Below are 26,059 nucleotides of genomic sequence, written 5' to 3'. Positions count from 1 at the left end.
TGCACGTGGACCCCCTAAATCTAAAATAAAGGGTGGAAAAATTAATTACTCAGTCTCAAGCACTTTGCTATAGCAGCACAAAATGGACTTAGACACTACATGTGCGTAAAAAGCTCTTGGTTCCCTTGGCTCTGGGAGGCGCATGTTTGATCTGCTTTGGGCTGATCTCTCCGGCCTTGCTGCTGTTCTAGTCACCTCCGTGCTGCTTTTCAAGAGAGGCAGTCAAACACCAGGAAAAATGGAGTTGAAATAGTGCAGTCCATGCATACACTTCATCCCCATAATGGCTGTCTTCTGCATTTTGCCTTCATCTCCACCTTGGCTATGCTGAGATGGGCAAAAATACAAAATTTTTACCAAAATCCCCCCAGAATAAAATAGGTAAAGATGGAGGCCCTCCAGTAGAAATGTAAGCAATTCCTGTAGGGGGTGACTTAAGTATTCATGCATAAATATTTTCCAAATGTAGTAAAATTTCCTTTGAATTGACACCTTCCGTTAGATTCAGCTAATGAGCTTCAGTTCTGGTGCAGTGGTGTTTCTTCCCTGCTCAGGGCTTTCTACTTCTTTCAGGTTACTGGGGGTAGCAGCAACCTGGGGCTGGTTTCTACGTTAATTGATCAGCTTGGGAGCACAGGGTAAACTCAAAATCCAGACCTATGTGAGGGACAACACGTGAGTGTTTCCTTACCATCTCCCGGTGCCAATGGGCAGCAGCATTCTGGTTTATATTTTCTCTGGGACATAGCCCTTTGAAACATCCTATTTTAGGCATTTATCTATAGTCCAATTCCTGTGCCAGAGTCTCATGGATAGGGCATGTGTACTGGGACCTGAGCTGATTTCAGCATCTTATTTCCCTGGACACTGTAGCCATTTTGGAGGTGTGCATGTGATCAGTCAGAGCAAATGAGAAGGAACAAGCTTTTTCCTGGGAATATTTTTAAGAAGGATCTTTGCTGTCTCCTACTCAGCTCTAGGACACCATAGCTGGGAGTGGAGTTGATTCCGTGACTCCTCTCTCATTTTCTGTTCTCTGCCAGAGCCCACTGTTGGGCAAACCCAACTAGAAGCGACTGGGTAAGATAGCCTGAGTGGAGTGCTTTCCCAGAGTCCATACAAAGTCAATCAAATGCAAAGCTATACAAAGTCAGTCGTGTGATAACTGGGAGGGGAAACTGTGTGTGAGTATGGTTCTCCCAGAGGAAGAAGAACTGAGAGATGAAGCAAGGAAAATTACATAGAGACAACATTTGTACCCACTTTCCCTATAAGAAGCCCAGTAGGACATTTGTCCTTAGCCAGATTTTGAAGGAAAGGCTCATAATACCTCATTGTCTCTGATTGGATCATGTAGACATTTCTGAACCAAATACCGAGGCCAAGGGAATAAGATATGCTGACTGGCTTCTCAAAACCAGCCTTACCCGTGAATATATTAGGTATATAAACAAATAGATCACCTTTTTGCTTAAGCTGGTTTGTGCTGGGTTTTCCATTATTTGCAACCAATTAGGGTTGCTTCACTTGGAATTCAAGTCTTGGGAGTCCTAAGTCTTTGTACTGAACCCCATAAAAATTGTTGTCTCTTTCCTGCTACACACTAGTTCTGAACAAGACATATCTCATGGAGGTTGAAGCTAGAATTAGCCTCTATGTCCCCACCACCCCCGATCCATGGATCTTGGAATAAGAGGGCTATGAATTTCTCTCCTTTCTACTCTTAGCCTGTTCTTTGAACTTTATTTCCCCCTCATTTTGCCACTTAATAGGATATATGTTAAAAAGATTTAAAACATTACAGTAGGTTAATTATTTTCAAAAAGAACAGTGAGGCTTTCAAAACTGCTTCTGTCAGTAAATTTAAAATACAATAAATAATTTAGTGCCCAATTTTCCCTTCACAATGAAGAATTAAGAAGCTTCAATCTCTCAGATATTCTGTTTAAGAAAGCTAAAACTTCTTCCTCTCTTCTCTCTGGTTGCAAAACTTGGCAGTAGAGTGACCCACAAGATTCAGGGTTGGACTGACGAGAAATTCCTTTCCAGAAAGAAGTGTTTCTCTTTAGTTGGTGTTGTTTTCAGGAACATTCAGATTTCTCTAATTTTTTATTTTGTAAGCACAAGAGATGAGAACATTTATGGTCATTTTGCAGATACAAAAAATGAGACTCATTGAGGTTTAAAAAATAAGAATAAATTGACTATTCCCAACGAATGAGTTTCTTTTCCCTAAAGGGATGAGATTTGGACTTACTCTACAGAGTTGAATCAGTCAGCGTTGAACAGAAAACATTGTTCATTCTGGGGGGAAATGCAGAAGCTCAAAAGGATGTTACAAAGGTGCAGGAAGGGTTAACGGAGCCGGGAAGGGAGGCTGCAGCAACTAAGGCTTGTTAGAGGAAGAAGTCTTTGGTACTCTTAGCAGTGAAGGTAAAAGTGGAGGAGATGGTGTTACAGGAGTCCAGGAAGAACTGGATTGAAGAGCTGCAGGAGTTGAATAAGGGAGGAAGAGGGAAAGGAATAGTTTGATGTCAACCTCTTTCCTCTTTCCTCCTGCCTTCCAGACACCGGTCAGTAGCTCCCATTGCCCAAACACAGCTAGCAGGCTGAGAGCAAAGGAGCCCAGGGGAGACAGTCCACAGGGAACAGCCTCCTGGGACTTGAAGTAGAGCACAGAAGTGCTGACAGTGAATCAGGGTGAGTGAATGAATGAGTTGGGAGCAAGTGACTAGCTCTGTGATAATTATTCTTTCTTCAAGAAATGTTGGGCCAGGTGTGGTGGCTCATGCCTATAATCCCAGCACTTTGGGAGGCCAAAGTGGGTGGATTACCTGAGGTCAGGGGTTCGAGACCAGTCTGACCAACATGATGAAACCCTATCTTTACTGAAAATGCAAAAAAAAAAAAAAAAAAAAAATTAGCTGGATGTGGTGGTGGGCACATGTAATCCCAGCTAGTTGGGAGGCTGAGGCAGGAGAATCACCTGAACCTGGGAGGCGGAGGTTGCTGAGAGCTGAGGTTGTGCCACTGCACTCCAGCCTGGGTGACAGAGTGAGACTCTGTCTCAACTGCAATTTATTGAGTTTGTCACTTGTACAAACATACTTTTAACTTGTCTCCATATATTCTCATCAAATGGCTCTTTCTCAACCAAATCTTACACAACCCATAAAAAGTGGAGTTATTCTGGTTGTGATGTGCATTTGTTCTATTTTGGAGCCCTTGGGTGCTGCAGGACACGAACACATGGCCTTATGTGATCTGCAGAATAACTCAGAGTAATGTGTCCCCGTTTTGCAGATGAGGAAAACAAAGAAAGTTTATGGGATTTTCCCCAAGTTTTACAGCTATTAAATGGCAGCTAGAAGAGTTGAAATGGGTCCCCTGAAAAATGGCAATAATCAATACCTCTTTGTGAGACAGAAGAGAGGAAAGAAGGGAAGGAGAAAGAACCAAAAGGAGGAATGTTCATGGCCTACACAGCCTGCGGAAGCTGGTGGACTTCTCATGTCCCTTCTCATCCACAGTGTTCCACCTGTGTTCTGTCTAAGGCGCACTCAGGTGTCTTGGGACTTCCAATGTCTTCCCCCTGCCTTTTTTTTTTTAACCAAAATAGCTCTACTCTTAACAGCTCCACACATGTTGGGATGCTGTGTCAGATCTCTGAGAAGTTCAACTGCGTAGGTTGTTTCTCTAAAGTTCTTGGGCATGCAGTCTTAATGGTTTCAGCGTCTGCTGACTTTGCTCAGGATGCACTGTTTTCTTTCCTTTCTGTGATTGTTGGATTGAGAGCTCATCTTCAGTGGGCTTTAGTTGTGGGGATCCTGTGTGGTCTGGTGTGGTGGTGTTTCTCCCCTGCTCAGGAGTTTTTACTTCTTTCAGGTTATTGGGAGTAGCAGCAAACTGGGGCTGGTTTCTATGTTAACTGATCAGCTTAGGAGCCCAGGGGAAACTCAAATTTCAGACCCGTGTCAGGGACAAGACATGAGTATTTCCTTACCATTGTCCTGTGCCAATGGGCACTGGTTCATATTTTCTCTGGGATGTAGCCCTGTGAATTATCCTATTTCAGTCATATATCTATGGTCCAGTTCCTTTTCTTCCTGTGCCCACAGCCTCATCTCTCATCCCCCTGCAGGTATCAAAACATCTTGCTTTTACCGTACAGTCCATATATCCCAGGGTCAGTTGCTATGTCTGCTCATGTCTGGTCTTCTCTGCTAACTCTTGTCATCCCAGGAGATCTCTTGTACTCTTTTGTGAACTTGGCCATACGTTTAAAAGGATCTTGATTATAGTCTTTCATCATTTTTAGGTGTTTTGTTCTGTATAAGCATTTTCAAATTATCTTCTCTTAATTTTCTTGGAAATGATAAGCCTTTTATTTTGCTTGCAAAAAATGTTGCATACCTAAAAACAGCATTTAAAATCCAGGGGTCTTACATGGTGCTCCAGGCCAGAATATTATATTATGTTGAACCACATAATATTGTCTGTGTTTGACCATTTTGCCTACAAAAAGTAATTTCATTTGGTTTATGTGAAGACAAGACCACACTGTGACTCAACTTGCAGGATATCTAAGTTAGAAGGAAACGTAGGAATCATTCCCAAACTGCTCGGTAGACCAGCTATTAATACATTGGAATTATCAAGGAGCATAAAGTGTTACAGACTCTCAGGCCCTACTCCCAGAGATTTTGATGTGATGCCTGGAAATGAATTTATTTTTCATATCTTTGTAGGTGATTCTGATGCACCGCCCTATTTGTGAACCTCTGATCTGGAACAATAATCCGCCCACGGAAGATAGACTCTCTACAGCTTTGGCAGGGAGTTGTCCCGCCTCTGCTCCCGCAGTTCTATGACAAGGAACTCCCTGCTGTGAATGAGCCCACTCCCATCTGCCTGTCTCAAGCTACTTTCTTGGGATGTGCTAGACTCTCCACTTGCAGTGCTCACTCCATGTCCTTTGATTCTCACCTTTCCCTTGTGTAATTCCTCCTGGGCCAACAGAATCATCTCAGCGTCTGCTGCCCCTGGGCCAGGCAGATGACACAGACTCCAGTCCTTCCCTCCCATGTTGACAATGTCCCTGACACTGGCTTTGCATTGTGATGTGCAGAAAGGAGAGGAAAGGAGGAAAAGACTGAGGAAGTCAGAAGGGTGAGATACATGCAGCATTATCCCCGGTCATGGAGAGACAAGCGTTCTGGAAATAGGGAGGCAGGGGGAAGAGGAGGAACTTACACATGGCTTGGATCCTACTGTTGGAAACTAACTTTCCTACTCAGGTAATAGCAGATATGACAGATGAGGAGATGTGGCGTATTATTGGGACCCTTGACATGTCCTTAGAGGTGGGGGAGGATGAACTGAGAAACAGATGGGAAAGGCTCTTTAGCATTTCACCAATAGTTTTGACTCTGCTCCCAGAAAGATGATCATCAGTACATTTCCTGGGCTTTGCCTCAAGAATTCCTTCCATCATGTGCTGCCTGTACCACCTGTTTTCATCCTTGCAAAAAAATTCCTCCCTGGGCTCTGCATCTGTTTGGTATTGAGGAGGAGAGCGTGGAAATGGGCCCCCTCTAGTAACTGAGCACTGGATAGACAGTAGAACTGAGTGCCAGGATCTGTGCTGGGTTTTGGGTCCTATGATGCATGAGATCTGATAGTACCACTCCCTTTGCCATCCATAGGACGGGGCTGGGACACAAATGGCATAGACAAAGGTAAGAGACTCCTACTTTTGCTGCTTGACATGTCCTGGGTCTAACTGGATCTTCCAGGCATTTTAGGATTTGGACCCTGAATATGGTTCCCAGCATGGAAGTAATGAAAATATGTCTTTTTTTTTTTTTTTGTCTGTCGCCCAGGCCGGAGCACAGTGGCACAATCTCAGCTCACTGCAACCTCTGCCTCCCGGGTTCAAACGATTGTCCTGCCTCACCCTCCCGAGTAGCTGGTACTACAGGTGTGTGCCACCTTGTCCAGCTAATTTTTGTATGTTTAGTAGATATGGGGTTTCGCCATGTTAGCCAGGCTGGTCTCGATCTCTTGACCTCGTGATCCACCTGCCTTGGCCTCCCAGAGTGCTGGGATTACAGGCATGAGCCACCGCACCTGCCCACTCCCCCCAACCTTTTATTTTTAGGCAACTATATCTTGCTTCCCACTCACTTTCCTGTAAACTACTTGTAGGTGCCCTTGTCCCCGTCACAGCTTGTGCCAGGGCTGACAAACACACTTCTTTGACTTTGCTTTCTTTTACTTTACTCTCAGTGTGTGCTATCAAACCAGTGAGCATGTGCGAGAAACTGGGATGTGTGTGCCTACATGTGTGTGCATGTGTGCGTGTGCACAGTCATCTCACAGATGCTATCATTTGCCACACTTGTGTTGGGAGGGTGCACAGAAGTGTGTGAACCTAAACTAAATCACTCGAAATGCTATGCTTTTTGAGATCTTCTGTTTGTTCTAGTGCATTTTCTGCTTTTATTCTCTGTTACTGGTTACCCACTCTCATTTTTGTCCACTACCCTGATGCCTGTTTCCAGAAGTCCCTCCTCCAAGATCACTTATATTCATTACAGTTCTGCATAACACATGAGTAAACAGTCTTTAAGGGAGGGCATTGACTTGCGACAGAAATTTTGGATTCTTGGAGGACTTTTCTTAAGTCTCTGTGGATCAGCTGAATGCAGTCAAGTGATGTGTGGCCATGACCAGATTATAATAAACGAATCCTATCAAACAACAGAATTTGAAAAGTTCAACAGCCTGAAGAGGAGTTATTTGTACAACTAGTGTCTTTGACCCTTTACAAAAGGGATTGTTTGGGTTCTTTTGAGCAGGATCTTCCTTGATGTACTTAGGAATTCATTTACATATTGTTAATTCCTTGACACAGAAACCAGAGGCAGAAATCCCAAAAGACAGTGTGTATTGCACATTATATGCTACTGGCTGAGACAAGTGAGAGAGAGAGAGACAACCCAAACTAGATTTTTAACTCAAGAAGATTCCTCAGGGTTGATATGTAAACAATTAAAGCCTAGGGTTTGCTCTCGGGATCCCAGGAATATGCATTATATCCAGTCCTTTTTCCCAGAGCTCCCTCTGTAACCCATAGAATCAATGACATTCATCACTCTGTCCATCCATTGCCTCTAAGGTTGGATCCTCACGCTTGAAAAACTATTGTCAGCAAAGACATGGAACCAACTCAAATGCCCATCAATGATAGACTGGATAAAGAAAATGTGGTACATATACACCATGGAATACTATGCAACCATAAAAAGGAATGAGATCATGTCCTTTGCAGGGACATGGATGAAATTGGAAGCCATCATCCTCAACATGCTGACACAGGAACAGAAAACCAAAACATCACATATTCTCACTCGTAAGTGGGAGGTGAACAATGAGAACACATGAACACAGGGGAGGGAACATCACACACTGGGGCCTATTGGTGGGGGAAGGGGAGAGGGAGCATCAGGACAAATAGCTAATGCATGCGGGGCTCAAAACCTAGATGACAAGTTGGCAGGTGCAGCAAACCACCATGGCACATGGATACCTGTGTAACAAACCTGCACGTTCTGCACAAGTATCCCAGAACTTAAAGTAAAATAAAATGAAATAAAATAAAATAAAACAAAATAAAAAGAGAAGCTATTGCCTTAATTTGAGGCCCCCAGGAGCCAACCCTAGGGCAGGGATGTGGGTGTGTGTAGTTTATTTGGGAGGTGATCCTAGGAAGTAGTGCCATGTGACTGGGGGTTGAGATGAAGGAAAGGAAGTCAATAAAGGGTGTGTCAATGAGCAGGCTGTGGAAAACGGGGATTCAATCCCACTGGACGACACTGTGGTGAGATGTGGAGTACCTTACAGTGATCTCAACACAAGGGCAGTGGACAAGATTAATTACCCACATCTCCCTGCAGCCATTGGTTAAAGGCTATTCCTATGAGGATTAATGCCTCATGTGTGCATAGAAATGGTGAGTAGTGTGCATGGTGAAGGGATCTGAGTGGAGCCCTTCAGAATCAGCCGGTTATAGCCTGGTCAACATGGTGAAATCTCATCTCTACTAAAAAAAAAAAAAAAATACAAAAAATAGCCATGCATGGTGGCACATGCCTGTAATCCCAGCTACTTGGGAGGCTGAGGCAGGAGAATCTCTTGAATCCGTGAGGTGGAGGTTGCAGTGAGCCAAGATTGCGCTGTTGCGCTCCAGCCTTGGTGACGGAGCAAGACTCTGCTTAAAAACAAACAAACAAACAAAAAGGAACAATAATTAGTCCCGTGTGGTGGCACACACCTGTAACCCTAGCTGCTTGGGAGGCTGAGGCAGGAGAATCGCTTGAACCTGGGAGGCAGAGGTTGCAGTGAACTGAGATCATGACACTGCACTTCAGCCTGGGTGAGAGAGTGACACTCTGTCCCAGAAAAAAATAAAATAAAAGAATCAGCTGGTTATTTATTTATTTATTTGAGTGTCAATCATCAGCAAATTCTTCTGCTCTGATTCTGCACACAGTACACGAATTTCTCCCAGCATTTCTTTCTTTAACTCTGACTGTGGTTTTGGAATTGGTGTGAGCCTTAGCCTCCTTAGTCTTATATTTCTGAAGTCATGAAGACTTCCATCTGAGGTGGAAGGCTTTCCCCTCCCAATTCTTTCCCCTTTCCCCTCCCAATTCTCCAAGTATAACCTGAACATCAGGATCCATAGCTACCAGCAGGAGTTGCCTCTGGAATGAGTGCTGTTGTCACTATGGAGCCAATATCCCGGGTGCTGGAGGAAGCTCTGAGCTTCCACAATCCCTTGCTGCAGATTGTCTCAAACAGGGAGGCTGCAGAATCATATTTAGCCTTCAGAAAATTTTGTATGGGCTGCAATTTATCTTAAAATATGAGAAACTCATTGCCACCAGTTAAAATGTGTGGGATTCCATACAAACTCTGGATTTGTGGCTTGTCTTGAAAACTTGGAAGACTCAGCAATGTTGGGACCACCCAGTGGGCTGGAGTTGACTAGCAGCTGCTCCTTAGATGGGACCTGTGCCCTCCAGGTCACCAGTTTTTTCTGAACCACTTGACTTACTTCATTTATTTCTCTGACTTCCACAGGCATTGGAGTTTTCAACCCTTGCCTCTTCTCTCTTGGCATCTGCCATGTTGAATCTGCCTCAGTTACCTTGCCTGGATCTTTACTTATCCCTTGGAATTGGATTGCTAATCTGTCCTCCTACCCTTTTGACTTTAGTTTTTGTATTCTCTCTAGATTTTGTCAACTTCTTCTCCCGAGGATATAGGACGTTGTTTCCTGTTCTCGCAGCCATTTTCCGAAGTCTTGTTATAAATGGAAAGAAATTATAATCTTCCCACACGTTAGACTTTAAGGGTCATCTGCTACCTGGATTCCTTTTGTATTTATCTACTAATCACTGTGGACAATTTGGGGTCTTGATACAGACCAGGGTAGAACCCAAGACTGCGGGATACTTTGGATTATGTATATTACACCATCAGTCTATGTCTTTGGGAAAAGCATTCCCAATGCTTTTGGGTTGCATCTATCTTTGGAGTTCCCCATGGTCTCCACCTCAGCTTCTCCACTTCTCATCAGTCCATGCTGCTGAAATTCCAGCATGCTTTGCACCTGAATCTAGTAAGGTTATTAACATTAAATATACTGTTGTCACTCTCATTCCAGATGGTTTTGTTGCCATGGAATTCTGAGAAGGTGCAAACCATGCAAAAATTCTCTTTCCTGGTCTCAGCCCAGCTAATTAGATCTGCTCTGAATCAGTTAGAAGAGAAGTTGGTGCCGATCTAGCAAGCAAATAACATTTTCTCCTGGTTTCATTATAGAGCATAGAGCTTTCCCCCTTTTCCCCTCCCTCAATCTGCTTTTTTTTTCTTTTTTCTTTGAGAGGGTATCAGGAGGAGGGCCAGGTGATTTGCGACTTTGAGTATCATTTATTTCATCGATTGAGACTTTTGAGGTGGAAAGGAGTGAAGGCAGAGAAAGTGATCTCTAAAAGGATAGTTCACTTGGCATCTCTCCTTGGACAATGCAGACTCCACATGATCAAGCTCTTCTTCGATGGAAAATGACTGATACAAGGACAGAAACCGATGAGTCACTTATGTTTGCAAGTGTATTAGTTGGATAGAGTTTGTTAGAATTACAGCATCATAGAATCTGAAAGTTGACTGTAACTCAACCCTGCCTGTTGCAGGAGAAACAAAACAAAACAAACACCTATGTCCAGAAAGAGGAATGGGATTTTATTCATTTATTACTTCATTAATTAAACCAGGCAAACATTCATTGACAATGTGTGGCACTTCTGGCTGGGAGGGACACACAGATGAAAGCTGTGCCATTCCCCAAAAGCTGATTTTTCAGCTTGAGAGGATGAACAGGCAGTGTGGCATTGTGTCAATACACAGGATTTGTGACCAGCCTGCCTGGATCAGTACCCAGTTCTGCTTTTTTCCTGGCTGTCCAACTTTGAGCAACTGTCTGTACTCTTATTTCCTTCATCTGTAGAATGGAGATAACAGTGTCTTCCTTTAAGAATATGCAAGAAGCATTAAGGATATTTTGGGTAAAAATCCTGATACGTGAAAAACTCGTAGGCCAGGTGTGGTGGCTCATGCCTGTAATCCCAGCACTTTGGGAGGCTGAGACAGGTGGATCGCCTGAGGTCAGGAGTTCAAGACCAGCCTGGCCAACATGGTGAAATCCCATTTCTACTAAAAATACAAAATTAGCCAGGTGTGGTGGACACGCCTGTAGTCCCAGCTACTCGGGAGGCTGAGACAGGAGAATCTCTTGAAACAGGCAGAGGCTTCAGTGACCCAAGACTGCACCACTGCACTCCAGCCTGGGTGAGAAAGAGCAAGAAAATATGTCAAATAATAATAATAATAATAATAAGCTCATTAACTGTAGCTATTATCAAAGTAAACAATTTTAACGAAAAGTGATGTAGGTTGTGAGCACAAAGCAGGAGTGTCTCACCCATTTTGAGGAGCCTGGGAAGGTCTTCCAAGCAGAACCAGGAACAGGGTGGAGGGGAATGTACGTTTGGTGTGCAGAATAGAATATGCGGAGGAGTGAAGAAGTAGGGAGGGGTAGAGGTGGGAGAGATAAGGGCCAAGTGGTGACAGAGCCAAAATATCAAGGATGAGAGAAAGGGAGGAGTTGAGGATAGTGTCCATTTCCTGACCTGGGTCCCTAGTAAGTGAAGGTTCCTCCCATGAGACCAGAATTGTAGGCGAAGAAAGGCTGGAGGGAAGGTAAGGAGTGCAGTCATGAGAAGGTGGGTTTTTTGGTATTGCTGAGGCTTCCAGTTGGAGATTTCTAGCAGGCATTGGTGATATCTGGACAGAGATAAAGCCTGGGAATATTAAATCAAGAATCCTCAATACATGAATGGTAATCGAGAAAAGAAATGAGGACAAGACTTCAGTGAAGATAGGGAAGAGTGGAGAGGGAAAAGGTCCCTAGAGAGAGTCCTCTGAGCACTGTAGCATTTGGGGGCATGGCAGAGGAGGATAAGCCAGAAGAGAAGAATGAGGAGGTGACTCTTAAACCAGAAGATAATTTATTGCCCATGATACTGAAAAGTTGGGCAATTATCAGGCTGTAGAAATAGCTAGAACCTATCTATCTATCTATCTATCATCTATCTATCTACCTATCTATCTATCAATCTATCGATCCATCTATCATGTATCTATAATTTTGTCCTTTGTTATCCTTCCCCTCTTCCTATCCCTGTCCCTCTTTCTCCCTTCCCTTCTCCTCCTCCACCTCCCCTTCCCCCTTCTCCTCCTTTTCCTCCTCCTTCTCCTTTTCACCTCCTCCTCCTCTTCCTTCTCCTGCTCCTCCTTCACCTCCTCTTCTTCCTCCTCCTCCTTTTACATCTTCACCTCCACCTCCTCCTCTTCTTTCTGCTTCTCCTCCTTTTCCACCCTCACCTCCTCCTCTTCTTTTTCCTCCTCCTCCTTCTCTTTCTCTGCTTCCTCCTCTCCTTTCTCCTTCTCCTTCTTTTCTTCCTCCTCCTCTTCTTCCATCTACTCCTCTCTTCCACCTCCTCTCTCACCTCCTCTATTCTTTATCTTTCGCCTCCTCCTCTTTAATCTCCTCCTTCTCTTTCTCTTCTTCCTGTTCCTCCTTCTCTTCTACCTCTTCCTCCTCCTTCAACTCTTCTTCCTCTTCCTTCTCCTCCTCTTTCACCTCCTTCATTCCTCATTTTCCTTCTCCTCCTTCTGCTCTTCCTTCCCCTCCTCTACCTCCCTCACCTTCTTGGGCTTTCATATCTTAGGAATGTTTTCTTCTGAGTGTGACAAAGATGTCTCAATCAGCTCCAGATTTTCACCATTTCAGAGTCCAGTCTAGCTGACAAGAATAAAATTCATTTGCTTTATCAAAAGTCACAGGTTAACTCCTGGGGCACTCACACTTACCTGACAAACTGATGAGGTGGCTGGAGAATAGTCTACAAGGATTGGCCATGCCTGGATCTCATGCCACCGTGCATTCTAGTTGTGTGTCTCATATCATCCAAACCAACGGAATGAAAATGAGTGAGAGAGAATTCTTTTAAAAAGTAAGGAAAAGAAAGGAAACTGGACAGGCAAAACACAAGATGTCTTCTTAGAGAGTAGGAAGAAAATGAAATCTGAAAATGAAAAATTGGCTGAGTTTAGCTTTATGAAAACCTGATCACATTCTCCTTTGTTTTTGCATTTTGTTCCAGATAATTAATAACTGTCACAGGCAAGTTTGCATTCATTGGTGTTAGGTGACCAAAGAGAAAGGCAAGAACCCTGGCTTTTTCTGGGAAAGAATGCTCATCATTTTCTATTTTCATAAAAGAAAAGAATCCTGTGTGTTTTTACGCTGTTTCAGAACAAACGTAACTGTGACTCATGTTTCACAATTTATGTAGCTGACTTCACATAGTTTTGACAGTTCTATTATGGTTTAGATGCTGCGAAATATTTGTTTTCCTCTGCAGAACCAGGGTGGCAAAAATCCCCTTGCTTTGTGATTATTGATACTCTATCCCAAGGTTTCTCAAATTCAGCCGTATTGACATTTTGGGCAAGATAATTCTTTGTTTGTTTATGGAGCCGTCCTGTGCATTGCAGGGTGCTCAGCAGTTTCCCTGACCTCTCCTTACTTGAGCCCTTGTAGTGACAACCCAGAAGGCCTCCAGACATTGACAAGTATCCCCTGACCCCTGGTTAAGAACCACTGCTCTACACTTTGGCTTCTAATCATGCAATGTACTAGGAAAGGGATCCAGGGAGAACAGGGGAAGCTGGAGAATAAGGATAAAGCATAAAAGGCTATCTCTGCCTTTTTGCGTGGGCTGACCTTGATGGGGAACAGTTTGGGGACCATCTGCCACAACCCCTTAATTTTCTGTTCCTCAGATCTCAGGAGAAGGAAGACAGGGAACCTCATCCAGCCAGCAGGATAATTAAAATCCAATCTGGGTCTAAAACGAGATGGTTGTAATATAACAGGAGCCTTTTGGAGCTCTTCAGTCAGTGAATGGAATAAGCTTGCTGCCTATAAATAGCACAATTGGCAGCCAACCCCTCTGAAAAACACTCAACATGCCGGTGTCAGAGGAAGACGTGTCCAATGCTTTCGACACTGAAAATAAATACCGCGAGTCAAAAATAAATGGCATTATTAGCATAAAGGGAGTCCCTAATTAACCAGCAATAGTCCATTACTGTAGCCGTCAGTTCATTAAATTGCATAATTACATAAAAACTCGGTTGACGCTTGATTCAGTCAGTGTATCTGTTATTGTCTCCTCAATAATTAGTTCTATAATTGTCAGTTTGACAGGGCAATTAAAAATGTTTGAAGACATTGTGTCAGCTTCCCTGTGCGCGGCTGCACTCTGGAGGACGTGTCTGGGAGAAAGCTTCCATCTGGGTGGCTTGAGGGTGCTGGCTCCTGGGATGAGGACAAGGAAGGGTAGGGGATCGAGGGGTCTGGGGAAATTATTCCATCTGGGGGGATTGGGTGCCTTTGCTTGAGTGGTCTCAGCTGTAACTGCAGGGCTGCGGAAGAGGTGGAGGAAGTCAGCAGTGGGGATGTATGAAGAGTTCCTATTCTGAGGTTAAGTGGGCAGGCATTACTATTCAGTGTGTTTGGTCCTGGTAGTGAGGACCACAATGTGAGCTACTCAGTGGCAGCCTGGGTGAAATCATCCTGTCCTGGAGTTTCAGTTCAATTTGTATTAGGACCTGCACTGATGCCTAGGTGTGTGGAGTTGCTGTTCCCCAATAGGAAGGAGACTGCTAGTGAAGGCTCTAACCAGTCAATATAGGTTTGGGATTTCCAGGTTTGTATATTTGTGTGGCTAAGAAAGAATATGGCTTGCTCAGAACCCACTCCAGGGACAAGATATCAGACTTCTGACAAAGTTGGTCTAGTTTTCACTTCTAGTCAGGGCTAGGCTGAGTCTCCATGGTTCTTTTCTGGTCATAGCTGACACAAGAATAGGGCAGGACAGATCCTACATGAGTAGATACCCAAGCTCTGCTGTTGAGTGTGGCTAGGGAGCACGCAGGTTACTCGGATGAGTGGGACTCTATGATGTGATCTGACTGTGTTCCCACCCAAATCTCACCTTGAATTGTAATAATCCCCACATGTCAAGGGTGGAGCCAGGTGGAGATAATTGAATCATGGGAGTGGTTCTCCCATACTATTCTCATGGTAGTGAATAAATCTCATGCTATCTGATGGTTTTACGAAGGGGAGTTCCCCTGCACACACCCTCTTGCCTGCTGCCGTGTAAGACATGACTTTGCTCCTCATTTACCTTCCGCCATGATTGTGAGGCCTCCCCAGTCATGTGGAACTGTGAGTCCATTCAACCTCTTTCCTTTGTAAATGACCCAGTCTCAGGTATGTCTTTATTAGCAGTGTGAGAAAGGACTAATACACGCTACACGACTAACACCTAATTATTCTGGTCTGCATAGAACCGTGACAGCCCAGCATAGGAGTGAAATCTCAAGTTGTGGGGGCAGAAAAATGTCTTGAGAATCTAGGTGGCTGGTCCCAGATTTCCATTACTCTGAAGCTTATCTGCTTGTTGTTGGCATTCTAAAGTGGAGGAGGAAGGTAAGTTTTTTTCTCCTAGAAGCAGCAGTTGATGGATGTGTTGACACGACAGAGAAGCAAACTGCAGAGGGAAGGTCAGACTCAATAGGACATTCTACACAGGACACAAGGTGTTTAATTGAAAACTTTACATTCTTGGGCCATGATCCAATTGGATCTTTAATCCACAAAGGAGCCTCCATTCTTCCTGGTGTGGAGTTAAAGAGGAGGAGAGGGCTGCAAATTTCTATCCATGTTTTTTATTATTGTGCTTCTATGAACAATGTGTTCTTATCAACCAGGGCTGTGATGAGTCAGGTGTGTTGCTGCTTCCTCAGAGGAGGAGGGTGATGAAGTCCTAGAAAAGCCATGCCTGCTTTTTGTGGGTTCTTCTCCAATCGTTACAGCTGATTCTAAAAACATGCCAATCAGATGAGTGTTCAGTCACTTTTGTGGCTTTGTCTGAAGAAGACTTTACAAAGGCACCAGTCCATTGGTTCAACCAAGGCCACTCCACAGTTACTACAGAGTAGAATAAGAGGACACACCCTCTCCAGGGCTTCCTAACAAGAGGTGCACTTAAGACTCATCTATGAAGTCCTCATCTCAGATCTACTAAATCAGAACTGGAACAGGGTATACATGTAAAAGGAACACACTTTTTTTTTTTTTTTTTTTTTTTTTTTTTTTTTTTTTTTTTTTTTAGCGCAGTCTCGCTCGCTGTCACCAAGGTTTGGATTGCAGTGCTGAGTGATCTCGCTCACTGCACCTCCACATTCTGGTCAAGCGATTCTCCTGCCTCAGGCCTCCTGAGTAGCTGGGACTACAGGCACGCACTCCAAGCCTAGCTAATTTTGTATTTTAGTAGAGATGGGGTTTCACCATGTTGGCCAGGATGGTCTTGATCTCTTGACCTTGTGATTCACCCACCTTGACCTTCCAAAGTGCTGGGATTACAGGCATGAACCACCACACCCAGCCCACACTTTTAAATATATTCGTATTAATAGCTTCATCCTTGCCCTAGTCAATATTCTAACACTGATAACTCCTCATTTATTCCCAGCCTCCAGTTCTGTCTCACTGGAGATTCTGGGTTATTTTGTGTAAATGAGAGTAATTATAAATGAACCAAGGATTTCTCTTGTGGGTTTATCCCTGTCAACGTCATCTATCTGTCTGCTTGTATATCTATCTATCTATCTATCTATCTATCTATCTATCTATCTATCTATCTCTCTATCTATCATCTATCTAACATACCTCCCTCTCTCTCTCTATTTCTGTAAGACGTAGTTCTCCATCTATGTGAGGGAGAGAAAAGGCAGGAGTCTATGGTGAAAAGGTTATGGAGTGAAGGGAATTTCTGATAGAAGTCACCTTTAACTCACATTTTGGCTAATGAATTGCATTTTTTGGAGGACATAAATGCATTGGCTCTACTGGCCAGGCTACCTAGGCTTTGACCTTGGGTGAGTTCTTTGATTATTCCATGCCACATTATCGCAGTTTCCTCATTTTAAAACTGGAATTATTACATTTTCTTTCTAGAAATGATTATTAGTGTCCATATGTGCCAGGCACTGTTTTTTGGGTGCTTGGGCTACACCAGTGAATAAAGCAAACTCAAATCTGTTTTTTCTTGGGAATTGCATTTTTATGTGAGGAGACAGACAATGAGAAACAAATACAATAAATAAATAAATTAAGTGTTGTGTCAAAATGGAACAGGGGAGAGGAGATGGGGAAACCTGGTGGGTGGAATGTAATTTGAAATGGAGTAATTAGAGAAGGCTTCATTAAGAAGGTGACATTTGAGCAAATGAAAGCCAAATCGGCTTCAGGACAGTGTATATCCAAGGAACAATGATGCCAGCGTGGCTGGGGGAAGTAAACAAGGAGGATGGCCACCAGGTTTTTATAGTCACTGCGTCTGGCCCTTTTGTGCAGTGGTGAAGTCAGACAGGTAACAGATAATTTAGTCAGACAGGAATTTGTCCGCCAAAATACGAAATTTGGCTTTTATGCTGAGTACAATTGGGAGCCATGGGAGGGTTTTAAGCAGAGGAGAAACTTTATATAATTTGTGTTTTAAATGGATCCCTCTGAATGTGGTATGTCAGAAACAATTGCAGGAATTCATGAGGAAAATGAAGGAGACCAGTTAAGAAATCATTATCGCAACTCAGTGAAGAAGTGGCAGGTGACTTGGACCAGGTCTAATAACAGGACCCATCCCACAAGAGCTTTTGTAAAGATTAAATGAGGTGATGGATAAATGAACATAGAATGCTGTCTTGCATAATGTAAGCATGCAACAAGTGGCAACTGTTATTCTCTAAATGTGACCTCCTGTCAGGACTGGGCCATACAGAGCCTGTGATGGTGAATACTGAGTGTCAACTTGATTGGATTGAAAGATACCAAGTAATGTTCCTGGGTGTGTTTGAGAGGGTGTCACCAAAGGAGATTAACATTTGAGACAGTGGAATGGGAGACACAGACCCAGCCTACATAGAATGTGAGGCAGCATTCTGTGTCCATTCATACATCATCTATCTCATTTAATCCTTACAAAAATCAGCTGCCAGTGAAGCTAGGATAAAAGCAGGCAGAGGAGTGTAGAAGTACTAGACTGGATGAGTCTTCTGGCCTCCCTCTTTCTCCTGTGCTGGATGCTTCTTGCCCTTGAACATCATCAGACTCCAAGATCTTCAGCTTTTGGACTCTCGGGCCTACACCGGTGGTTTGCCAGGGGCTCTCGGGCTATCAGCTGTGGATTGAAGGCTGCACTGTCAGCTTCCCTACTTTTGAGGTTTGGGGACTCAGACTGGCTTCCTTGCTCCTCAGCTTGCAGATGGTCTATTGTGGGACTTCACCTTGTGATCGTGTGAGTCAATATTCCTTAATGAACTCCTCCTCATATATGCATCTATCCTATTAGTCCTGGCCCTCTAGAGAACCCTGACTAATACAGACCCTAGAATGTATTTGGATTTTAACTTCTTCTTTTTAATTTTGGGAAAAATTTTCAGGGGATTCTACCCTGCATCTCAAGGTAAAACTAATGGTCCACTTTGTTTGTAAAAATTATGCTTAGCTATATATTTACACAAGTTCTCCAGAGAGGATTAAATAGCGTTCTTGAAATAATAAAATTGTTCAATTATAACAGGATATTGGCAATATAAAATGCTTTCAATATTTTCTTATTTTGTTAAAGCTAACACGATCCATTTCTTCCTTTTCCAAATCAGTCTTATGTTTCCAGATAAGCATAAGAGATAAAAAATACAAAATTATTTTCTCTTACTCCAAAACCTTCTTATTTTGCTTTGTTACAGTCAAAGATGCCTCACTCTGGTATCTCATAAGATTTTGATTGCCTTATTATGCAGCTGGAATCTATACTGTCTCCCTTTGAGCTGCTATTGTTCCTTTGCTCTCTCAAAGTTAGACACTTCAAAACCAATGTCTCTCATGTATCCCATCTTTCCAAATATTTGGAGCTATTAGAACCATAGAGTGAACACAAGCTTTTTTTGTTGTTGCTTGTTTGTTTCTTTTTTTTTTTTTGTAAAATAGTATTCATCTCAAAAAAGGGGAGATATTTTCAGACAGAGTCCAAATGGTTCTTACAATCTCCATCTGGTTGCTGCAACCAGCCTTAGACTATAAAAAAAATCTCATTTTTATTTGTAAGCAGCAAGCATAGAGGGAAAGCAGAGTAAATAAAAAGGGGGAAGGACATTTCAGTTTTAGTACATTCAGGTCAATTGTCCAGCGTCATCTGTAGTCCTGTAATCCTAAAGCCCAATTAAACAGCTCCACCCCAAAGGTTGATTGTGACATCATACTCCTCAAATCTCAGAGAGAATTTTCGCCACCCGACTGCCTTTTCTATTGAAATGTGTAATTTGTATACTCTTAGAGATGAAATGAGATGAACCATGTAAGAGTTTACAGGAGTGCCTACCACTCAGTAAGTGCTCAGTAAATATTAGCTTTAGGTATTTTTCTAGCTGAGTTTGAAAATGTGCAGTGGGGATGCCTCCAATTTTGCGTCTTTTTCTTGGCCCCTATTTCACATATCGTACATTTTTTTTTTTGGAGTCTCATACTGTCGCCCAGGCTGGAGTGCAGTGGCCCCATCTTGGCTCACTGCAACCTCCGCCTCCCAGGTTCAAGCGATTCTCCTCAGCCTCCCAGTAGCTGGGATTACAGGCGCCTGCCACCACGCCCAGCTAATTTTTTGTATTTTTAGTAGAGACAGGGTTTCACTATGTTGGCTAGGTTGGTCTCGAACTCCTGACCTCATGATCCGCCCACCTTGGCCTCCCAAAGTGCTGGGATTATAGGCTTGAGCCACCGTGCCCGGCCCTTTTTCATGTTTAAGATCCTTTATTTCCCTCTGTCCAAGGTCGTGGTCTTGAGTTCCTCAGATTTCAGCAATGGGGCTCCTGTTGGGTGATACTTCCCACATGTGTACCTCCTTAGATGTCACGAAAACCAATTTTCTCAGTCACATGCTTCTACCTGAAACATTGTGTCTCTTCGCTGTTGAATTTCTCAGGCTTGGGGCAACTCTTCTTACTTAGTTGTGAGCATAAACACCTTTTGCAGCCATCACTTTTCCTGTTGCAGTGGAGACTTTCTCAACTTCTTTGACATGGTTTGGCTAATTGTCCCTTCCAAATCTTATGTTGAAATGTGATCCCCAATGCGGGAGGTGGGGCTTAGAGGGAGGTGTTTGGGTCTTGGGGGTGGATCCCTCCTGAATGACTTGGTGCCCTCCCTGTGGTAAAGAGTGGGTTCTCACTCTATGAGTTCACAGGAGAGCTGGTTGTTAAAGAACCTGGCATCTCTTCCTCTCTCTCTGTTGCTCCCTCTCTAGCCATGTGACATGCCAGCTCCCCTTCCCTTCCACCATGAGGGGAAGCTTCCTGAGGCCTCACCAGAAGCAGATGCTGGCACCGTGCTTCTTGTACAGCCTGCAGAACCATTAACCAAATATACCTCTTTAAAAATTACCCACTCTTAGGTATTTCTTTCCATCAATGCAAAAATGGACTAGCACATTACTCTAACCTTGCATTTCCACATCCCTCTGGCATTCCCCTACTTCTTTCATGTGGATTATTTCTTCTGTCAGGATTTCAAAATGAAAAGATGCCTCTCACATCAGCTTCAGACTTTCTCTCCCCCATGCAGGGCTAAGGCTGTTTACAGGAGCCTATGAGGTTCTGCCTCATCTACTTTTCCTTTTATATTTCTTTCCTACTGTTTCTGCCCTAACTACAAGTTAAAGTCCTTTTTTTAGAAGTCTATCCCATTCATTAGAGGTTCTCATTTCAAAGCCCAAACCACAGTTTTCTGTTTTACTACTAACCCTGAAGCCTTCCTTCCTGTTAACTCTTTTCCTCCAGGTTCCTGGTAAAGAAAGCCTGTTTTACAGAGGCAGAGTGGTACAAGAACTTGCCTTTTTTTTAAAATGGAATTTCACTCTTGTCACCCCTGGCTCAGCTCACTGTAACCTCTGCCTCCCGGGTTCAAGTGATTCTCTTGTCTCAGCCTCCCGAGTAGCTGGGATTATAAGCACCCACCACAACCCCCAGCTAATTTTCCTATTTTTAGTAGAGATGGGTTTCACCATGTTGCCCAGGCTGGTCTTGAACGCCTGACCTCAGGTGATCTGCCCACCTCGGCCTCCCAAAGTGCTGAGATCACAGGCGCAAGCCTGCACGCCTGGCCAATAACTTGCCTTTTAATTTGTTTTCAGTCCTCGGGTTTGAGAGAAATCTCTTGCAACTTTAACAACAACCAGACACACAATATCAAGGTGCCACCTGTGACTTGTCTGAAGCACTTTGTACTAGGTCGTATTGGTTCTACTTTGCAGATGTGGATACTGAGGTTCAATCCAGTAGACCAAGGTATTCTCTGTACAATAATACCCTCTGATTTCTATGTATTAGCTGATTTATAACGTATTCCACCCTATGTGCTTGAATGTACCCTCTGATAGCAGGGTCACCCAACCCCACCATCCTGAATAGGGCTTATTAGTGTGTTAACTTCTCAGGTATGAAAAAAAGCAAGAAAAAGGATAAGGAAGAGGAGAACCAGAGATGGGAAATTCCATGTCGTACCCTAAACTTCTGCCCCCAACCCATCAGCCAAGCAGTCCTGGCCGGATTGAAGTGAACCTCAGCTGGCCTTAGAAAGGAATACAGATTATCACACCACATTCGGTGAACTAGATCTCTCAATCTGGATCTAGGCTCTCTCTTCCCAAGCAGCTTTGTCTAGGACACAGCTGTGTGCCCAAATCTAGCCCTCACACAGCTGTGTGCCCAAATCTGCTGAATTACACCAAATGTTAGCACATTAGAGATGGAGGAAGATCTTGGCACGGGTTTAGAATTACCACTTCTGGTCTGCTGCTCCCTGCAAATGACACCCTTGCTAATGACACCCTAGCAATGACACCCTTGCTAATTCCAAGAGGGGCATGGTCTGTATTTCACAGAGCCTGTGTGCTGGTTACCTGGTGAACTGGGCCAGATAGTGCTATCGGAAGTAATAGGAGCTGTGATGGAATTCAGCTGCAGTCCAGGGCTGTCTTGGTCTTGCACTTACAATCACATTGTTTCCTTACATGGAATGCTGAGAGGTTATTCCACGTGGAATGCTGAGAGGATGTTACACATGGAATGCTGAGAGGTTATTCCACATGGAATGCTGAGAGGATGTTACACATGGAATGCTGAGAGGTTATTCTACATGGAATGCTGAGAGGTTATTCCACATGGAATGCCCAGAGGATTATTATACATGGAATGCTGAGAGGTTATTAAGTGATCTCAACAGCAAACAAGGCATCACCTTGCTGTTAGAGGGTCCAATGGACCACACCTGATGGGAGGGTCTTAGGAAGAGCTGGGATAATAGAGAAAATAGCACCTTCTTTAAGAACTGTGAGAGTTTCTACTTCCTCCTAAACCCAAATCCCAATGCAGTCACCAGCAGGCCTCCATGTTTGAAATGAGCCCACCATCACATGTGCACAAGGGAAGGTGAAGTGAGAGAGACCTTGGCCTGGAGGCATGAAGCAGGAAAGAACAGAGACACACACTACTAGCTCTTAAACTTTGGAGTGCATAAGAACTGCCTTGGGAGAAAGTTAAAAATGCAGATGCCAGAGAAACAGTTCAGATTTATTGAGTTATAATCCGTGTTTTTAAATCCACCTCCATCAGGAGATTCTGATACATAGTGGGTTTTGAGAGCAGTTGATGTTTGACAAGTCTGTTTGTGATTTTTGCTCCCTTGTGCACAGTTCCAGAATTGGATTCGATCCAATCGGCGTGAGGTGGAAGGTGGGGAGAAATTGTGTTCTCCTCCACCTTCTTCAGGTAAAGCCATCAGGACTCCTTTTTCCTAGGTTAGAGGGAGACTGAACAGTCTTCCCTGGCCTCTTTTTTTTTTTTTTTTTTGTCTGATCTGTTATTTTTTTTTATTCTTATTATTTTTTTGAGTTTTGCTCTTGTCACCCAGGCTAGAGTGCAATGGTGCAATCTTGGCTCGCGGCAACCTCCACCTCCTGGGTTCAAGTGATTCTTTTTTTTTTTTTTTTTTTTTTTTTTTTTTTTGAGACGGAGTCTCACTCTGTCACCAAGGCTGGAGTGCAGTGGCGTGATCTTGGCTCACTGCAAGCTCCACCTCCCAGGTTCACGCCATTCTCCTGCCTCAGCCTCCAGAGTAGCTAGGACTACAGGTGCCCCAAACCCCCCCCCGCTAATTTTTTTTTTTTTTTTTTTTTTTTTTTTTTTTTTTAGTAGAGACGGGGTTTCACCATGTTAGCCAGGATGGCCCTCAATCTCCTGACCTCGTGATCTGCCTGTCTCAGCCTCCCAAAATGCTGGGATTACAGGTGTGAGCCACTGCGCCTGGCCTCAAGTGATTCTTGTGCCTCAGCTTCTCAAGTACCTGGGATTACAGATGCCTGCCACTATGCCCGGCCTGACCTGTTTTTTTATTCGAGCTAGTGAAGGCTGTTCTTGCACAAATTCCAAATTTATGGTGATATGGTTTAGCTGTGTCCCCACCCAAATCTCCCCTTGAATTGTAGCTCTCATAATTACCACATGTCATGGGAGAGACTCAGTGGGAGGTAATTGAATCATAGGGGCAGGTGTTTCCCATCCTAATCTCATGGTAGTGAATAAGTCTCACGAGATCTGATGGCTTTATAAAGGGGAATTCCCCTGCACATGCCCTTGCCTGCCTCCATGGAAGATGTGCTTTTGCTCCTCCCTTGCCTTCTGCCACGACTGTGAGGCCGACCCAGTCACATGGAACTGTGAGTCCATTAAACCTCTTTTTCTTTATAAATTACCCAGTCTTAGATGTGTCTTTATTAGCAGTGTGAGTTTCAATAAGGAGGAAGAAAAGGAGATCCTCTAGAGGAAAAAAAAGAGGTATTTTTCAAGTGAGCCTTTGAAAGGAAAAAACCTTTAACTTATTTGATCCTTCCAGTAGAAGGTCCACCTCATATCACCATGTCCTGGTAGCATTTTTGGTCCCTACTGGAGCTAAAGTGATTGCTTTGTGTCTTTCCTGGTATACTGTAAGTACAGGAAGGCAGATGCCCTGTCTGTCTTGTTTGCTGTGCCATCTCCAATGCCTGGCACAGCACCAGGCACATGGGTTGTGTTCAGTAAATACTAGTTGAATGAATATGTGAGGGAATGAATGAATGGATTAACTGGAACAGGCTTGCCAAGTCACACAAATAATGCAGAGTCTGAAACCTACATTTATATGACCTCAGGCAACTCATTAAACATCTCTGGTCTCATTTTGCTCATGGGAAAGTAGAAATAATAAAAGCACCCACTTCCTAGGGTGGTTCTGAAGATCAAATTCATTATTACACATTTAGCGTTTGGGACAGTGTCTGGTTAGTGACCAGCATCTATTGACTATTACTGTACCACTGTCATTAAAATTAAACACAAAACCAGAATTCACATAAAGTTACTGATTTCTAATATTGTTGAATAGGTCATTAGAAAGATACAAGAACTACCATTTATTATCATCAATTCGTACAGGAGGGACATCCTCACATAAAAAAGGAGGAAAGGCATAATCTCAGAATAAAGGTCATTCCTTTACATTTTAAATAAATTTAACCTTATGAAAAGTTATTTTTATCTTAATTAAAAAAATATTATGAAGAACTATTGGAAGCATTTTTCACAGTGATATATGCATTTCTCTCCCTGTCTGGACCACTGAACTGCAGTGCCTCTCTCTAAAGGGGTTGCCTTACATAAGATTGATGCTCATGGCCTTGGCATCTCTTTGTTCACAGTGGGCACTGGGTTGTTAAGAAAAAACCTGGGCTGTTTGCTCTGGGTCATAGCTGGGCAGGACATGTGTTGGTCACTGTTGCCTTGGGGGACCTGTGGACAGGACTCTGTCCTGACTCAGCCAACAGAGTTCTATGGCCCTGTTGTGACATCTTGGTCATGAACATGTACTCTTGAAGTATTGTTCAACAGGAATTCTCTAGAACTCCTTCGACTCCCAGTGCTGTGCTGGGTGTTAAGGCGAATCCTAGAGGGATCACAGTAGGGAGGACCCCTGAAAATTCAGTAGATCTGTCCTTCCAGGTACAAGTCATGGCACTATGTTCAAGATGGCAGTCTGTGTGAATGTGGATGGGGGGTATAAGTAAACATTCTCCTCATTCTAGTTTCCTTTTTTAGTAAATGACTCCACCAACCCCCATCACCTAAGCCAGAAATTTAGGAGTCATTTCTTTATTCCTCCATATTCAATTGGCTACCAAGTGCAGTTGTAAATGCTTCTTAATGTCTCTAATATCTGATTCTCACCACCACATCTACTGCAATAGCCTTAGCATTGGTCATGTTGCCTGAGCTTTTTTCTCTTCCATCTTTTCTCTGTATTTATTTCAGTGATTGGTTGACCAATTGATAGATCAATTGATCAACTTATCCGTGTATCCATCCATCCATGCACACATCCAGTCAGCCAGCCACATATCCACCCACACATCCATCAGTCCATCCATCCATCCATCCATCCACACATCTACCAACCCATCCATTCATCCACTTCCCACCACATCCATCCATCCATGATCCGTTCTCTCCTACATATTCATCCATTCATCCATCCATCCATCAACTCAGACATCCATACACACATCCATCCATCTGCCCATCATTCATTCATCCACCTACCCACTCACCCACACAACCATCCATCCATCCATCCATCTACCCACACATTTATCATCCAGCCACTCCCTTCACACTTTCATCCATCCATCATCCATTCACTCCCCCTTACACATCTATCTGTCTTTTCACTCACACATCCATCTGTCTGTCCATCTACCAACACATCCATTCATCTATGCACTCACCTCCACACATCCATCCACACATTCATCCGTCCATCCATCCATCCATTCATTTATCCCCAACACATTCATTCATTCTTCCAACCATCCGTCCAATCTCCTCCACATATCCATCCACACATCCATCCATCTATCCATCCATCCATCCATCCATCCATCCATCCATCCATCCATCTATCCATCCATCCATTTATCCATCCACCCCCCACACATATCCATCCATCCACCCACATGTCCATCACCCACCCACACATCTATCCATCTACCTACATATCAACTCACACCATCTATCCACATATCCATCCATCCATTCAATTATTCACCCACCCACTCACCTACACATCCATCTCCATTCACCCACCCACACATTCATCCACCCACACATCCATTGACACATCCATCCATCCATCCATCCATCCATCCATCCA

The sequence above is a fragment of the Rhinopithecus bieti genome, unplaced genomic scaffold (assembly GCF_001698545.2).
Source record: "Rhinopithecus bieti isolate Rb0 unplaced genomic scaffold, ASM169854v2 scaffold_13348, whole genome shotgun sequence".
Lineage (NCBI taxonomy): Eukaryota > Metazoa > Chordata > Mammalia > Primates > Cercopithecidae > Rhinopithecus > Rhinopithecus bieti.
The sequence above is the reverse complement of the archived record's forward strand: the minus strand, read 5'-3'. Positions refer to the sequence as shown.